The sequence below is a fragment of the Antechinus flavipes genome, chromosome 1 (assembly GCF_016432865.1).
Source record: "Antechinus flavipes isolate AdamAnt ecotype Samford, QLD, Australia chromosome 1, AdamAnt_v2, whole genome shotgun sequence".
In the NCBI taxonomy this organism is placed as follows: domain Eukaryota; kingdom Metazoa; phylum Chordata; class Mammalia; order Dasyuromorphia; family Dasyuridae; genus Antechinus; species Antechinus flavipes.
In genome coordinates this window covers 423161552-423175421 of record NC_067398.1, presented here as the reverse complement: position 1 = coordinate 423175421, position 13870 = coordinate 423161552, and the positions used below count along the sequence as shown (strand labels likewise).

The 13870-nt window shown below is 32.5% G+C and overlaps 1 pseudogene; it reads right to left on the bottom strand.

Moving 5' to 3' along the window:
- Positions 1-4235: 4235 nt before the first annotated feature.
- On the bottom strand, positions 4236-6325 carry LOC127546316 (solute carrier family 15 member 2-like; annotated as a pseudogene).
- Positions 6326-13870: the final 7545 nt, after the last annotated feature.

Here is a 13870-nt window from a genome sequence, read left to right as displayed (position 1 = left end):
AAAATACAAAGAAATTAAATTCTTAGATGTCCTATTCTGGTGCAATGCAAATGGGAGGAGTGAGCAAAAGAAACTATGCAGACTAATGATAGAGAAGCCAAGCCATAATGCTATGGAGAGTATGCAAAAGTTCTGTCAAATCTAATCTTCTTCAACAATAACCCACAAATTGAAGACACTAATTCTGTACACTTATAAAAAGGAAAAGATGTACAAGTGAGGAATAAGTATGAAGAGGAAATAATAGAAAAGAAGAGTAAAGAAAAATGAACTTCTATGGAAAAAGAAATCCAGATGAAAAAAAATTAATAGATTTCTTTATTTGTTTAATTATGGCTATATGTATAAATATATCTATATATCTATAGATGGAAAGAGAAAGAGAGAAGAGGAGGAGGAAAAGGAGGAGAGAGAGAGAGAGAGAGAGAGAGAGAGAGAGAGAGAGAGAGAGAAAGGAAGCACAATTAATTTTTTTTCTTTCCCAGGAGCAGATACATTCACAAGTAATTTTATGGAATGTTTAAAGGAGGAATTATACATAACATATCTGGAGGTTTTTATATGTCACCCAGCTAATATAAAACACAGAAAGAAAGAAATAATGTAGACCAATTTCTTTTTATTTTTTTTTTCAAATAGGAAATGAGGAAAGATGGAGACAAGACAGTGAAGAAGTCAGGAAATTGCTGGAGCACTCTCACCATTTTCTCTTAGAAATAGTACTAAATCAAGCCTCGATATAGATCTTTGAGTGACAGAACCTACAAAAAGATGAAGTGAAACAATTTTCTAGCTTAAGATAACTTAGAAAAGTCTTCAGGAAATGTCTGTCTCACTTGAGTGAAAGGGGAGCAAGGCCTAGGACATAGGTGGTGCAAAGAAAGTAACAGGAAGTTTATAGTAACAGCACAAATCAGCAGCAGAGGCCATTTGGTTCTGGCTCAGCATGTCAGTTGTTAGTTCTCTAGCCAAGCACAGAAGGCACCTTGGGAAACCTAAAGCAGGGTACAACAGGATTGACTATACAAGGCCAATATATCACTGTGGAGCCAGCAGCACTTCCAGCCTCAGGGTGGAAAATCAGTGACAAACCCCCTATTACCTTGTAAAAGAAGTTTGGGAGAATCTTCCCTGTTTCCTAAGAGCAGGGCTCAATTTTTTAAATGACCAAAAGGAAAGAAAAACAATAAAAAAGAGTGCACGGAAAGCTATAGTTCAATGACAAGGAAGATCAGAACACAAACTTAAAAGAGGACAGCAATAAAAAAAAAAAAAAATGCTTGTATGTGAAGCCTCAAAGTGGAAATATGAATTGGTCTCAAGTTCAAAATTTCCTTTTAGAGGAGTTCAAAAATGATTTTTAAAATCAAATAAGAGACATAGAGCTAAAATAGGCAAATAAATGAAAACTATACGGGAGAATTATGGAAGAAAAAAATCAACAGCTTAGAAAAGGAAGTACAAAGATTGACTAAAGAAAAAAATGCTTGAAAAATAGATTTGATGAAATAGAAAAAAAAATACGATGAATAAAGCAACTTTGTTCTATTGGAAAAAATGGCAAAAAAGCTAACTAAATAAAATAGTTCATAAAAATCAGGATTGGACAAGTGACACAATAATGACACAATACGACATCAAGAATCAAACAAAATGTTTAATGGAAAAATAGAAGAAAATGTAAATATCTGATTGGAAAAAAATGACCTGGCAAAGAGATCAATGACAGAGAATATAAGAATTTGATCATAAAATCCATGATTAAAATAAAAGAAGAAAGCAAAAACATCTTTCAATAACTCATCAAGGAAAACTGCTCTGATATCCTAGAACAAAAGGGTGAGAAGTAGTCATTTAAAGAATCTACAGATCACCTCCTGAAAAAAGAAATGAAAACTCCAATAATTATTGTATTTAAATTGCAGAATTATCAGGTGAAGGATAAATACTGTAAGAAGTCAAAAAGAAATTCAAATATCAAGGAATCACACTCATAATCACTTAGAATTTGACAGCTTCCACACTGAAGGATCAAAATATGTTTCAGGAGGCAAAGAAGCTTGACTACAGCCAAGAATTGAACTCAACAAAACTGAACTTTTATCTTTCAAGGGGAAAATTAACTTTCAGTGAAATAGAGGGTTTTCCATCATTTCTGATGAAAAGATCAGAATTATACATAAAATCTGATCTTCAAATACTACTCAAAAGAAACACAGAAGGGTAAATAGGAAAGGGGAAAAAAGTTATTTAAAAGTAAAATTGTAAGGTTTGGCAATTGTCAATGCTGTAAAATTACCCATGCATATAACTTGTAAATAAAAAGCTATTTTAAAAAAAGTAAAATGTTTGCATACCCTCATATGAATGTGATATTTATAACTCTTGAGAACTATATCTTTGTAAGGACAGTTAGAAAGAATATGCAGGGAAAGTGGGTATCTGTTAACTCTGATGTGATGACATAGAAAAGAAATAGAGTGGAAAAGGATTGTACTAGGATAAGAGAAAAGGGGAGGTAATTAGGGTATATTAGCTGAAGAGACACACAAAAAAAAACCTATTACAAAAAAGGGAAAGAAGGGGGTGAGTATTGTTTAAACTTTAAATCTCATTGCATTTCACCTAAGAAAGGAAAAACATGTAAACTTGGTTCATATGGATATTTATCTTACTCTATAGAGAAAAAGAAATGGAAAGTTTAAAGAAAAAGGAAGAAGGAAAGATTATACATGGGTGAGCAAATTGAGGGAGGTAAATGTTTCCACTGGATTTAAATTGTGTTTTTTTGTCTTATTGCTTGCAATATTTTCTTCTTAAACTGGGGAGTTTTGAAACTTGGTTCTGACATTCCTGTAACTTTTTTTTCTTGTGATTTCTTTCACCTGGTAAATGGAGGATTTTTTTTTTTTATTTCTCATTTCACAATATGTTATCACTTTTCTCTAATAAATTTATTGTAATATTATAGTCAGCTTCTTTTTATCATAACTTTCAGGTAATCTGACAATTGTCATATTGTCTTTCTTTGATATATTCTCCAGGTAATGTTTTTTTTCCTAATGAGATGTTTCAGATTCTTTTCTATTTTTCTAATGTTATAATTTATCTGTGTTTCTATAATGTCATTTGATTCTTTTTATCCAATTCTAGTTTTCAACTAGTTATTTTCACCCTTGTGGTTGTATTTCTCTTTTTCCAGTTGGTTACTTTATAATTTTTTTCATAATCTTTATTTATTTTCATAATCTTCTTGGATTGTTTTTATTTATTTTCTATTTTTCCTCAATCTTTCTTATTTGATTTTTGAATTTCTTTTTAAAGTTCTTCTAAGAAGTATTTTGGGCTTGTGACAATTTGATGTCATTCTTTGGGGATAGAAGTGGCTTTTTTTTCAACCACACTATCTTCTGAATATAAACCCTTCTGAATATAAACCCTGATCTTTTATACCAAAGTACATATCTACGGTTGAGTTCTTTTTCACTTTTTGTACATATTTTTATTTTGTTTCATTTCATTTTTACCAGCTTCTTATTAATCAGTTCTTACTTTTGAGTTGCAAATAATGTTCTTTGGCCTAAGTTCTTATGTTTTTTTTCCCCTTAATTCTATCTGGGGACCCAACCCCAGGGAATTATTTCTTTCTCTAAGCCACAGTTTGGGCTCCTAGCCATTTTAATCCTCATTTTTTTTGCTCCTTCTGGAATTTCTCTCACCTGGTATATGCTATTATGCTAGATAGATCCTTCTCTGTCAAAGCCACAGGCAGAATCAATACTAATCAATACTGCTAGACCCAGTTCCAGAAAACTTTTGAGTATGTCTTTCAGTTTTCCCCCCTCAACTGTCCACTATTCTTTTTTTTTTAACACAGTAACATATACTGAATTATTTTCTTCACATTCTTTTAGATACACAAGCAGCAACACTGTCTCAGCTTGATGGAAACAATGTATGGGCAGACTCTATTCTTCGGGAGTAGGTGATAGGGCTGAGGTATGAAGTGGTTCAATTTCTTGCTCAAGGGTGTTGTTCCAGGGTTGGTGCCCCCAGAGGGAGAAAATGAAAGACAGCTGCAGAACAATGTCTCTTGTGAGATTGGCACTACTTCTTTGACTTAGCCCAGTGGGAAGGATATTCACTACATGTAGCCTAGGGCCAGGACCAGGGATGAGTTAGTCTAATTATGCATGTCAAAAAAATAAAGGATTGGAATAGAGCTAAGGGAGCAATCAGAATTTTGTCTTCTTGGTTGCCAGGTCCCTCAGGTTTCCCTTAATGTGGAAAGCTGTTTTCCAGGTTATAAGTATCTTCTGGTGTGACAAGGGTATAGCAGTGGCCCATTATGGAAAAGACAAAACAAGCAACAAGAAGGAGGCAGAAAAACAAGATAAAGTTGGCCCACTGTACCAAAGCACTGATCTGTGCAATAATAAGTATGATGACATTCCTCATGTTTGCTTGCAACTCTGCTTCATGTTGAGCATAGGAGATTTCAAGCCCAGTGACAGAAAACACCTCCAGAAAGTATTATGTACTGTGGCAACTGTCATGCAATAAATATTTGTTTGGATGGAATATCTTCAGTTTTCCATGCCCGCAGATCCTGATCAGAATTATTAGTAATAATAATTATGTATACTGCACCAAAATCAAACCATCCTGGGTCCAAGAAGTCCTCATCTTGTGTCCTTCAGTGCACATAGTGGTACTTTTCCTTTACCACAGATTTGTAGGCAGAGATGCCATAGTCTTCACCAACACCGAAGGAATCATCTCTGCTTAAGGTGAGGTTAACATCTTTATCCAAGGTGTTACTAAACCTCACCGCTGCCCTTCCATTGACTGTTGAGGTTACCATGTCCTTCATCAGGATTTGGAAAACTCCCCTTTAATCTGCATGAATGACCAAGCTGTGTCTGTTCTTCTCTTCCAGGATGTGCTCACTAGTGACAGATATATGCTGATAGTGTAACTCCCTGTGGTCAGGAGCATATGGGAATGGTCTGTTTGTTGGATTGGTTTGATGGCCTCTGAAAACAGAGAGCTGTTCTGATAATTCTGATAATTCATCAAAGCCATTCTCACTTCATCATCTGCCAGATTTAGAATTCTCAGGTAAACCACTTTGCCTCCTGGCTTGTGTGGGCTCAATTCATTTATCTTGATCTCAACAGTAGCTGCAATTGCAAATGTTAGGGATACCCCTAACATACCAGTTGTCATCTCCCTAATAGATGTCAAATTGATTCCACACATCTTGAGCAGAGGATAGATATCCAGGTCAAAAAGAGGGATGAAGATAAGCACAGGAGGAGATTTAGCACTTGTATCTAGTCAGGCTGGAACCTGAAAAATCCAATATTATCATTCATTCTAGATCTTGCAAAGTCCACCAAGAGCCCTGCTGAACCAAAATAGTTCAGATCATTGGTAGTGGAATATAAAGGAACAGCACGTGGGAAGCTTTCACTTCCTATGATGAGCTGTTTTGGATACTTTTCCTCTGCCATGTCCAGCCAATGATCTCTCTTTGGAATTTCATTGGAATGGTTCTTCAGATGATTTAAAATAGCAAACCAGACACATTTGGATATTTTAAGCATAATATTTCCTTCAAAGGGAAGGTTTTATTTACATCTTTCTTCCAAGAACAAATACAACAAGGGCTAGTACCATTAGGATTCCTGGAACCCCAAAGACTAATGCATAATAAGCTTCTCCAAATCTTGTAATGACCTCTTAGCATGGATGTGACAAAGGTGAAGCTCAAATTCCCTGAATCGATGGCCAGATAGAAAACCTGCTCCTTTCTTTTGCACTTTCTTCTTCAAACTGGTCTCCACCAAAGCCTGCCACAAAGGGTTTGTTCCCAAGGCTTTAAAAAGAACCCAACCATGGATAGAACCACATGTATTACATTCCCCCACAATTGGTGCTACACTAAAGACTTGATCAAGTGACCCAACACATACACAAAGGAGAGGTAGATGATTGTCTTGAACTTTCCCAACCAAGAATCAATTATTATTGCTCCCCAAAGAACATAAAATAGCAAAGGCTATTGAAGGCATTGTACCCAGATATAGGGCTAAAAGGTAAGAAGTACAGGAAGTACAGTGTGAGCACATTCACCACAAAGAAGGCAATGCTCAGTGGGTAATTAGAGCCACATTTTTTTCCCAGGCTGTTGTCTTTGAAGAATTTGAAGGCTGAAGTAATGGTTATTCAGGGGGAATGAGTGCAAAAAAAGGGTTTCCTTGGATTCATTTGTAGAGAAGGTATTCATAGCTATCTCCTCAACGGCTCTCTCTTTAGACATATAGCTGCAGTAAGCAGCTGGGATAATGTCTGGCTTTCTTTGAGAAGAGAGACTTGGAGGGGAGTGGGAAATGGGAAGTGGTTTCAGATATCTAACCTTGTGAGCTGTTGTGCCTTTCTGCTGTTCTTTAGATGAAAGTTTTTCACAGAAAAGTTTGTGAGATGAAATTTCTTAAGGTAAAGAGTGAGGTGAAAAATGAGGTGAAATTTCCTGAGACCTAATTTGCTTCCTAACAGAGATCTCCAGGGCCAGCTATTTGTTGATTCAGTGAAGTCTGTCTGGAAATGTCAGGCCAAGCTTCAGATCTAGAGGCCTTGTCTTTTATGAGGTTCTCTCAAGTTATAGTAGGAGCACAACTATTTTACCCTTTTACTTTTATTGTTCTTTCATCATTATATGGGAATTTTCTGTCTGTAGATAAAATCTGGAGAGCCTGGAAATTTTTTACTGACTCTATCTTACCAGAATCTCCCTGACCAATTTATTTAATGAACATCTATGCAAAAACAATGATTTCAATTACTTATATATGTGAAATCATGCAAAACATTTCCAAATAATTAAAATGTTAAATAAAGTCAATAATACTACTTTTTTTTTTTTTACTTAGAATTTTCTCTGAAGATGGATATAGCATTTTTCCACAATGGGTTATTTGGAACTGTCACAGAACAATATACATACATACACACACACACACACACACACACACACACACACACACACTATCTTTTTATTTTTCAAAATACATGCAAAATTAGTTTTCAACATACAGCTTTGTAAAACACTGGGTTCCACATTTTTTTCCTCCCTCCCATTTCTCCCTCCCATTGACAGGTCAACATGTGAAATTCTTCTAAACACATTTCTGCATTTATCATGTTACACAAAAAAGTCAGACCAAAAAGGAATAAAAAAGAAAGACAAAAAAATAGAAACAACAAAAAAGTGATAATACACTGTTGTGATCCAATAATATTTCATTATATTCATCTACCATAACTTGTCCAGCAATTCCTCAACTGATGTATATTCATTCCATTTCCAGTGCCTTACCATTACAAAAAGGACTGCTACAAACATTTTTCCTTGATCACATCATTATATTGAAGAACATAGGCAAGGTTTTCACAGTTAATCAACATTGCAGTGTTATTTTTATTATGCAAATGATCCTCCAGTGCATCCCACTTCACTGTGATTCAGTTCACATTAGTCTTGCCATGTTTTATTTTAATATTTTTCTGAACCCCTCTCATAATTTTTACAGCACACTAGTGTTCAATCACAATCACCAACTGCAACTTGTTCAACCATTCTCCAAATGAGGAGGATCCCATTTTTAAAAATTCTTTGACACCACAAAAAAGAGTTCATAAATATTATTGTACGTATAAGCCCATTTCTTGTTTCTTTTAATCCTTTTTGAAATAGATGTAGTAGTAGGTCATGTGCTTTTAAATCCAGTTTTATAATCATTTGGGCATCATCACAAATTTTCTCCTCAATGTTCAGATCAGCATTTCACCAACACCACCAGCACAATCACCAACAGTTTATTCATGTATCTAATCTCACTTATCCCTTGCAGTATTTGTCATTTCTGATAAGTGTAAAATTGTCCCACAAAATTGTTTTAGTTTGCATTTCCCCAATCTATAGTGATTTATAACATTTATTCTTATAAATAACACAAACCTTTGATTTCTTTTCCTGTTCATATTATTTGACCATTTATCAAATAAGGAAGGAATTTTATAAACGAGACTAAGTTCTCTATGTATTTGAGAACTGAGACCATTATCAGAATAATTTGCTAAAAAACCAGCATTTTTATATTAATTCTTTGTGTATGGTACATTTTAGAATTGATCATCATATAATTTTGTTGTTGCCATGTATAATGATCTCCTGGTTCTGCTCATTTCAACTTAGCATCCATTAGAGTCCATTTCTTCCTAAACTCTCTAGTGTTTTTAATAGGAATAGGTGTTGGATTTTATCGAATGCTTTTTCTGCATCTTTTGAGAAGATCATATTTTTTTTAAAATTTGGTTATTAATATAGTCAATTATGCTAATAGTATTTAAAACACTAATATTCATATTATGATAAGAAAAGCTTCTTTGTTAAAAGAGAAAGAAAAGACCGCTAAAACTTGTTTTTATTATATAAAAACAGAAACATTTTTAATAAGAATTTTGTATAATTATATTTGGAATGTGAATAGAGAACCATGGCCTAGCAATTTTAAAAAATATTCATGTTTAGCAATGTTTGACGTGCTCTTAAATATGTACATTTAATTATAATGGTTATTAACTGTAATGAAAATAATTGTCTAATTTGTTTAATACTTATTTAACTAAGAATAAATTCTTCTAATTAATGTTTTTGCTAACCACATGTTTAGAATATGAGAGTGTAGGAGAGTAAAAATTTGAGTAGACATCATCATAATGGATCTTCAAATATCTGAGTTTCTACAGGCACTCAAGAAAATTTTTGTGCGTGTGAATTCATTAATTTGTGTCCATTAATTATATGTAAATTTCTATAAACTAATCTTTAGGCATTACCTTCTTTTGAGCTTCTATATATAAAAACATTATTAAATTAATAAATGATTGTTTTCAAGATTGTTTTATGGTGAGATTTTAAAAATTCATGTATTTAAAGACATTCCCTTCCAGCATTATCCTTGGACTTAAAAATAATTTGGAGAATAGGTTAAGAACAAGCTATGTAGACATATTTACATATATAGGACTGCTTGCCATCTAAGGGAGGGGGTGGAGGGAGAGGGGAAAAATTGGAACAGAAGTGAATGCAAGGGATAATGTTGTAAAAAATTACCCTGGCATGGGTTCTGTCAATAAAAAGTTATTTTATATATATATATATAATATATATATATATATATATATATATATATATATATATATATATATATAAAAGAACAAGCTATGTAGAGCAGCTAAATGACACAGTGGATAGACCACTAGGTCTAGAATATGGAAGACTAGATTTCAAATTTGACTTCAGACACTAATTGTTTCATCCTAATTCCCAAACATTACAGGATGGCCCCATCTGTTAGAACCAATTAAGTCAATGTACACTAGATGCTGTGATTTTTTCTTCAGATATAAGAATCCCTAGTTATGTTTCAGGGAATTTGATATTTTAGTTCTATGATTTTTATGTTTAATCAGAAATTATTTTTGCTTAATCCTCATTTTTAGAAAACATCCTGAAATATTACTTTATTTGTCTTCCTTATGGCAGAATGATGAAAATGAAATTTTTTCTCTACTAATTGAACATCTTTATTCATTCCATAAGCATTTATTTATTATGTATATGAACATGTCATTGTGTTAGTCACTGGAGAAGGTACCAAGTTTAACTGCTCTGCCCTCATGGAAATTACAGCATAGTCAAGGGAGAAGACAAAAATGGTAATTACAATAAATTAGCATGTCCTGTCTCTGGGTCATTATTTTAAAAACAAATTATCATTGTTCAGTTTATTAAGTGGAAAAAGTTCATAATGTGCATACTTACATTAGGATATACTTTATATTTTAACAGAAAAAAAAAAGAAATGGATCTTTAATCTGGGGGTATTTTCTGTGAATTATGTTTCCCAAAATTAGAAGAATACTGATACTTCTGACCTCCAATGAGGGTATTCCTTATAATTTGAATTGGGTGAGAGTGAGAGAAACAATTCAATTATTAAGTTCCCATTATGTGAGAGCCCTAGTTTAAGTACCTTAGAAATATTAGATCATAATTTATGTTTTTCATATCATTAGATCAATATCATTTTGTATTTAATATTGGAATTAATTTGGGCATATTCTGATAGAGGGAGAATAGGAGAGAGAGAGAGAAGGAGAGACAGACAAAGAACGAGAAAGAAAGAGAGAGAGAGAGAGAGAGAGAGAAACAGGCTGTGAAGCTAAACAAATTGTAAGAAGTGATAAGAATAAGTTGGAGTACTTCTTGAACCCAGGTCATCTGCGTTTAAATTGAGTGTATGTGTGTATATGCATATAAAATATATATGTGTACATATATGCAATGTTCTCTGTTCTGTTTTCCTGGAGGTCTCTGGGGATCTTTGGAACAGCCTTCGTTTCAGTTCAGAGTAATCACCACCAGAGTAGCCAGCAGTTAAAGTCCAAATCCTTTATTATTTCTTTCAAACTCTTGTCTCCTTTCCTGGGGCCCGATTAGCTCTCTCCTTGGTTCTGAGAGCTTGAGTTCCCACCTGTCTTCTCTGCCTTCTGAATCTCTCCGAATGAATCTTGGCTAAGGCTCCTCATTTATATGCTCTACACTGAGCATAAACCAATTATAATATCACTAGGAAACCATTATTTGTTGTAAGATTAAATCAATTATACTGAATCATGCAAAACTAGATAAACATTGTCTCTATCAATTCCACTATACTTAGCACCTTGTAAGAATCCTTTGATTCAAATTCAGAGTTCTGGTCCATAGCACATATATATCACATATATTAATTTTTATTAATATAATAAATCATTTTACCTTTTAAAGTTTGAAAAATTCACTCAGTTATTGATTCATAGGTCAACTTAGTATGGTCTGAGAATAGAGTAACAAGAAGATACAATTAGGTACTACTTGTTGCTATTTCTTCAGGCCATTATTAGATGCTCTCTCTTCTGATGGAATTTGGGATTTATGAATAGTATACTTTCAAGGTAATTCTAAAAGATATTAATAAATTATGCTTAGGAAAAGACATGGAAGGAGAAAAAGAGAATGATAGTGAATATTTGGGTGAAAATCAATGGAAGTAGAAATAAAAATGCTATATTTTGTATAATTTGTATAATACACATATACATGTGTACCTCAGGAAGAATAAGAAAATGAAAAATGGAGGAAACATCACAAACCATGAAAAGAGAAATAATATTGCCCTTATGGTTGACTTCAATCATCTAAACCTCTGCTGTTTTTTTTTTCTTTCCCATAGGCAAAATAGCTAAATTTTTGGTTGCCTCAGGAATATCTAAACCAGAAAGAGTAAAAACTGAGAAAGAAAAGTAAAGAGCAATTGCATTAATGCATATGGATGTAAAAATTTTAATTAAAATGATAGCCAAAATACTATAATAATATATTACCAAAATATTATAACCAAGCAATATTCATACCAGAAATGCAGCAATGTTTTAACCTAATGAAAACAATTAATATAGTTGATTATATCATTAATAAAATTTAAAATCACATGATTAAAAAGTATATTAATAAAATCAATAATCATTTCTATTAAAACACTTGAAAGCATAAGTTTCAGTAGCTTTTTCTTTAAATTGATAATAAATATTTACCTACAATGATCAACAAGCATTACTTTTATCTTTTAAAGTATGGAAAATTTCTTTGAATAAATTAAGTCAAAGAATGATTCAGTTAGCATTCAATAAACATTTAAATGCCTATTCTATTCTTGGAGGACACAATAAAAAAGACTAAAAGAAAAAGTTCTGAAGATATTTGTAATTTAGTGGGAGAAACAATATTCAAAATTATCTATATACAAACAAAACCTATGCACAATTAGCTGGAACTAATCACAAAAGGGAAAACATAAAATAAAAGGAATTTTGATGTCTTCTTATAGAACATGGGTTTTTCTTGGGACTTAAAATAAAATTATACCCTTAAAACAATAATATTAAGATTTAATCCAAGAAAATTTTTTCTGGCATGGTAGAATATAAGGGGAAAGTAGAAATAGAAAGAAAATCTTCTGATCATCACCTCAAAGATATCCTTTGTGGAAAACACATTGAAATATTATTGCCAAATGTTAGTAACCCTAAATCAAAGAGAAAATTCTGTAAGAAACAAGAAAACAACTATCAGAATATGCTGGAACATATTTGACTTATTAACAGCCACAATAAAAGGTCCTAGAGTATCTACTAACAAGCAAAAGAATATCTATGGAGTCAACAATATCTTATTCAGCAAAAGTATCCATAATATTAAATGAAAAGAAGACTCAACAAATTTGTAGATTTTTAGGACTTTTTTCCAAACTTGACCTCAATAGAAAATTTAATATATGAGAATTAGTATCAAAGATCAATTTCAAGGAAATTAAGATGGACAAATCACTTGTCATTTTTTTTTTTTTGGTTTGTTTTTGTTTTTGTTTTTAGCATGGAAATATATATCATTTGTTTAAGTTTGACACCAGCAACTGAGTAGCTCAAGAGAAAGATTGTGGCAGAGTTAAGTATGATATGACTCTAAAAACCAAAAGCACCTAGATAAAGGTAAAAATAATAATTATGTTATACAAATGAAGTACAGAGGAAGAATATACAGAGGTTTTAGAGGGGGAGGGAGGCTTATCATTTTAAAAACCTACTTACATGGGGAATGGGTTAAATAAGCAACATTGCATGTATGCCATCAAGGATATAGCACCTTCCAAAATATATAGGGAAATAAAGGGGGGGAAGAGAGGGGAGAGAAAAGGAAAAGATAGAAGAGGAAGATAAGGGAGGGATTCAAAAGTGGGAGGATTAAAGTAATATTAAATTAATTTGAGAAGCAGAATTAAAGCAGAAGCATTAGCAGGAATAGAAAAGAAGAAATATGAAAACCTTAAATATTCAATCAAGAGAGAAACCAATACTATATGTCAGTCATTCTAATATTGTTTTAAACAAATTTTCATATGAATAAATGTATATACATATATGTATGTGTTTGTGTATGGCTAGTATATGTAGATATGCCCTGTGTGTGTGTGTGTGTGTGTGTGTGTGTACACACATGTGAGTGGGTCCATGTGTGGGTGTGAATGTATGTGTATGTGTTTTGTTTTGTTTTTATTTTGATTTTTTCCCTTTCCTTTTTTTCTATTCTAATTTTAATAAAATAAAATTAATCATCAGTTTTCATCTAGTATATCAAATATATATCAATACAAAGTCAAGATAGGTAATGGGTTGGTAGAAATCTTTTGGAGTAAGGGTTACATTTAATGAACTCATTAGTCTTTGCAGAAACAGTATAGATTTTGGAATCGAAAGTCAAATTCAAATATGACTCAAATCTATTATCTGTGCAACTTTAATATACCATTTCCACTTTGTCAGCTTTGATTTTTCTATTTATGAAGTGAGATTAAGAAAAGGTTTTTCCTAAAGTCCCTTGCACCTTTAAATCCTATGATTCCATCAGTAATGATTTACTTTTTATGCAGGACTGTTATTACAAAAGTCTTATGAAAAAGGTAGAATGAGCATTATTTTAATTATTCTATAAATAAGGAAGTGAGTCCCTGAGAGTTTAGAGTATTTAAAATTTCAATTCAGTAACTGATGAAAGGGAAAATACGAGGTATGACTTTTGACAATATTCCAGTTCAGTGTTCTTTCCACTTCGCCGTGCTATCTATAATATGAATAGTTGCTGCATTGGAGAAAGATTAAAGATCAACTTGTTTTGTAAATTAAGGGTCTTTTTGATGTTTTT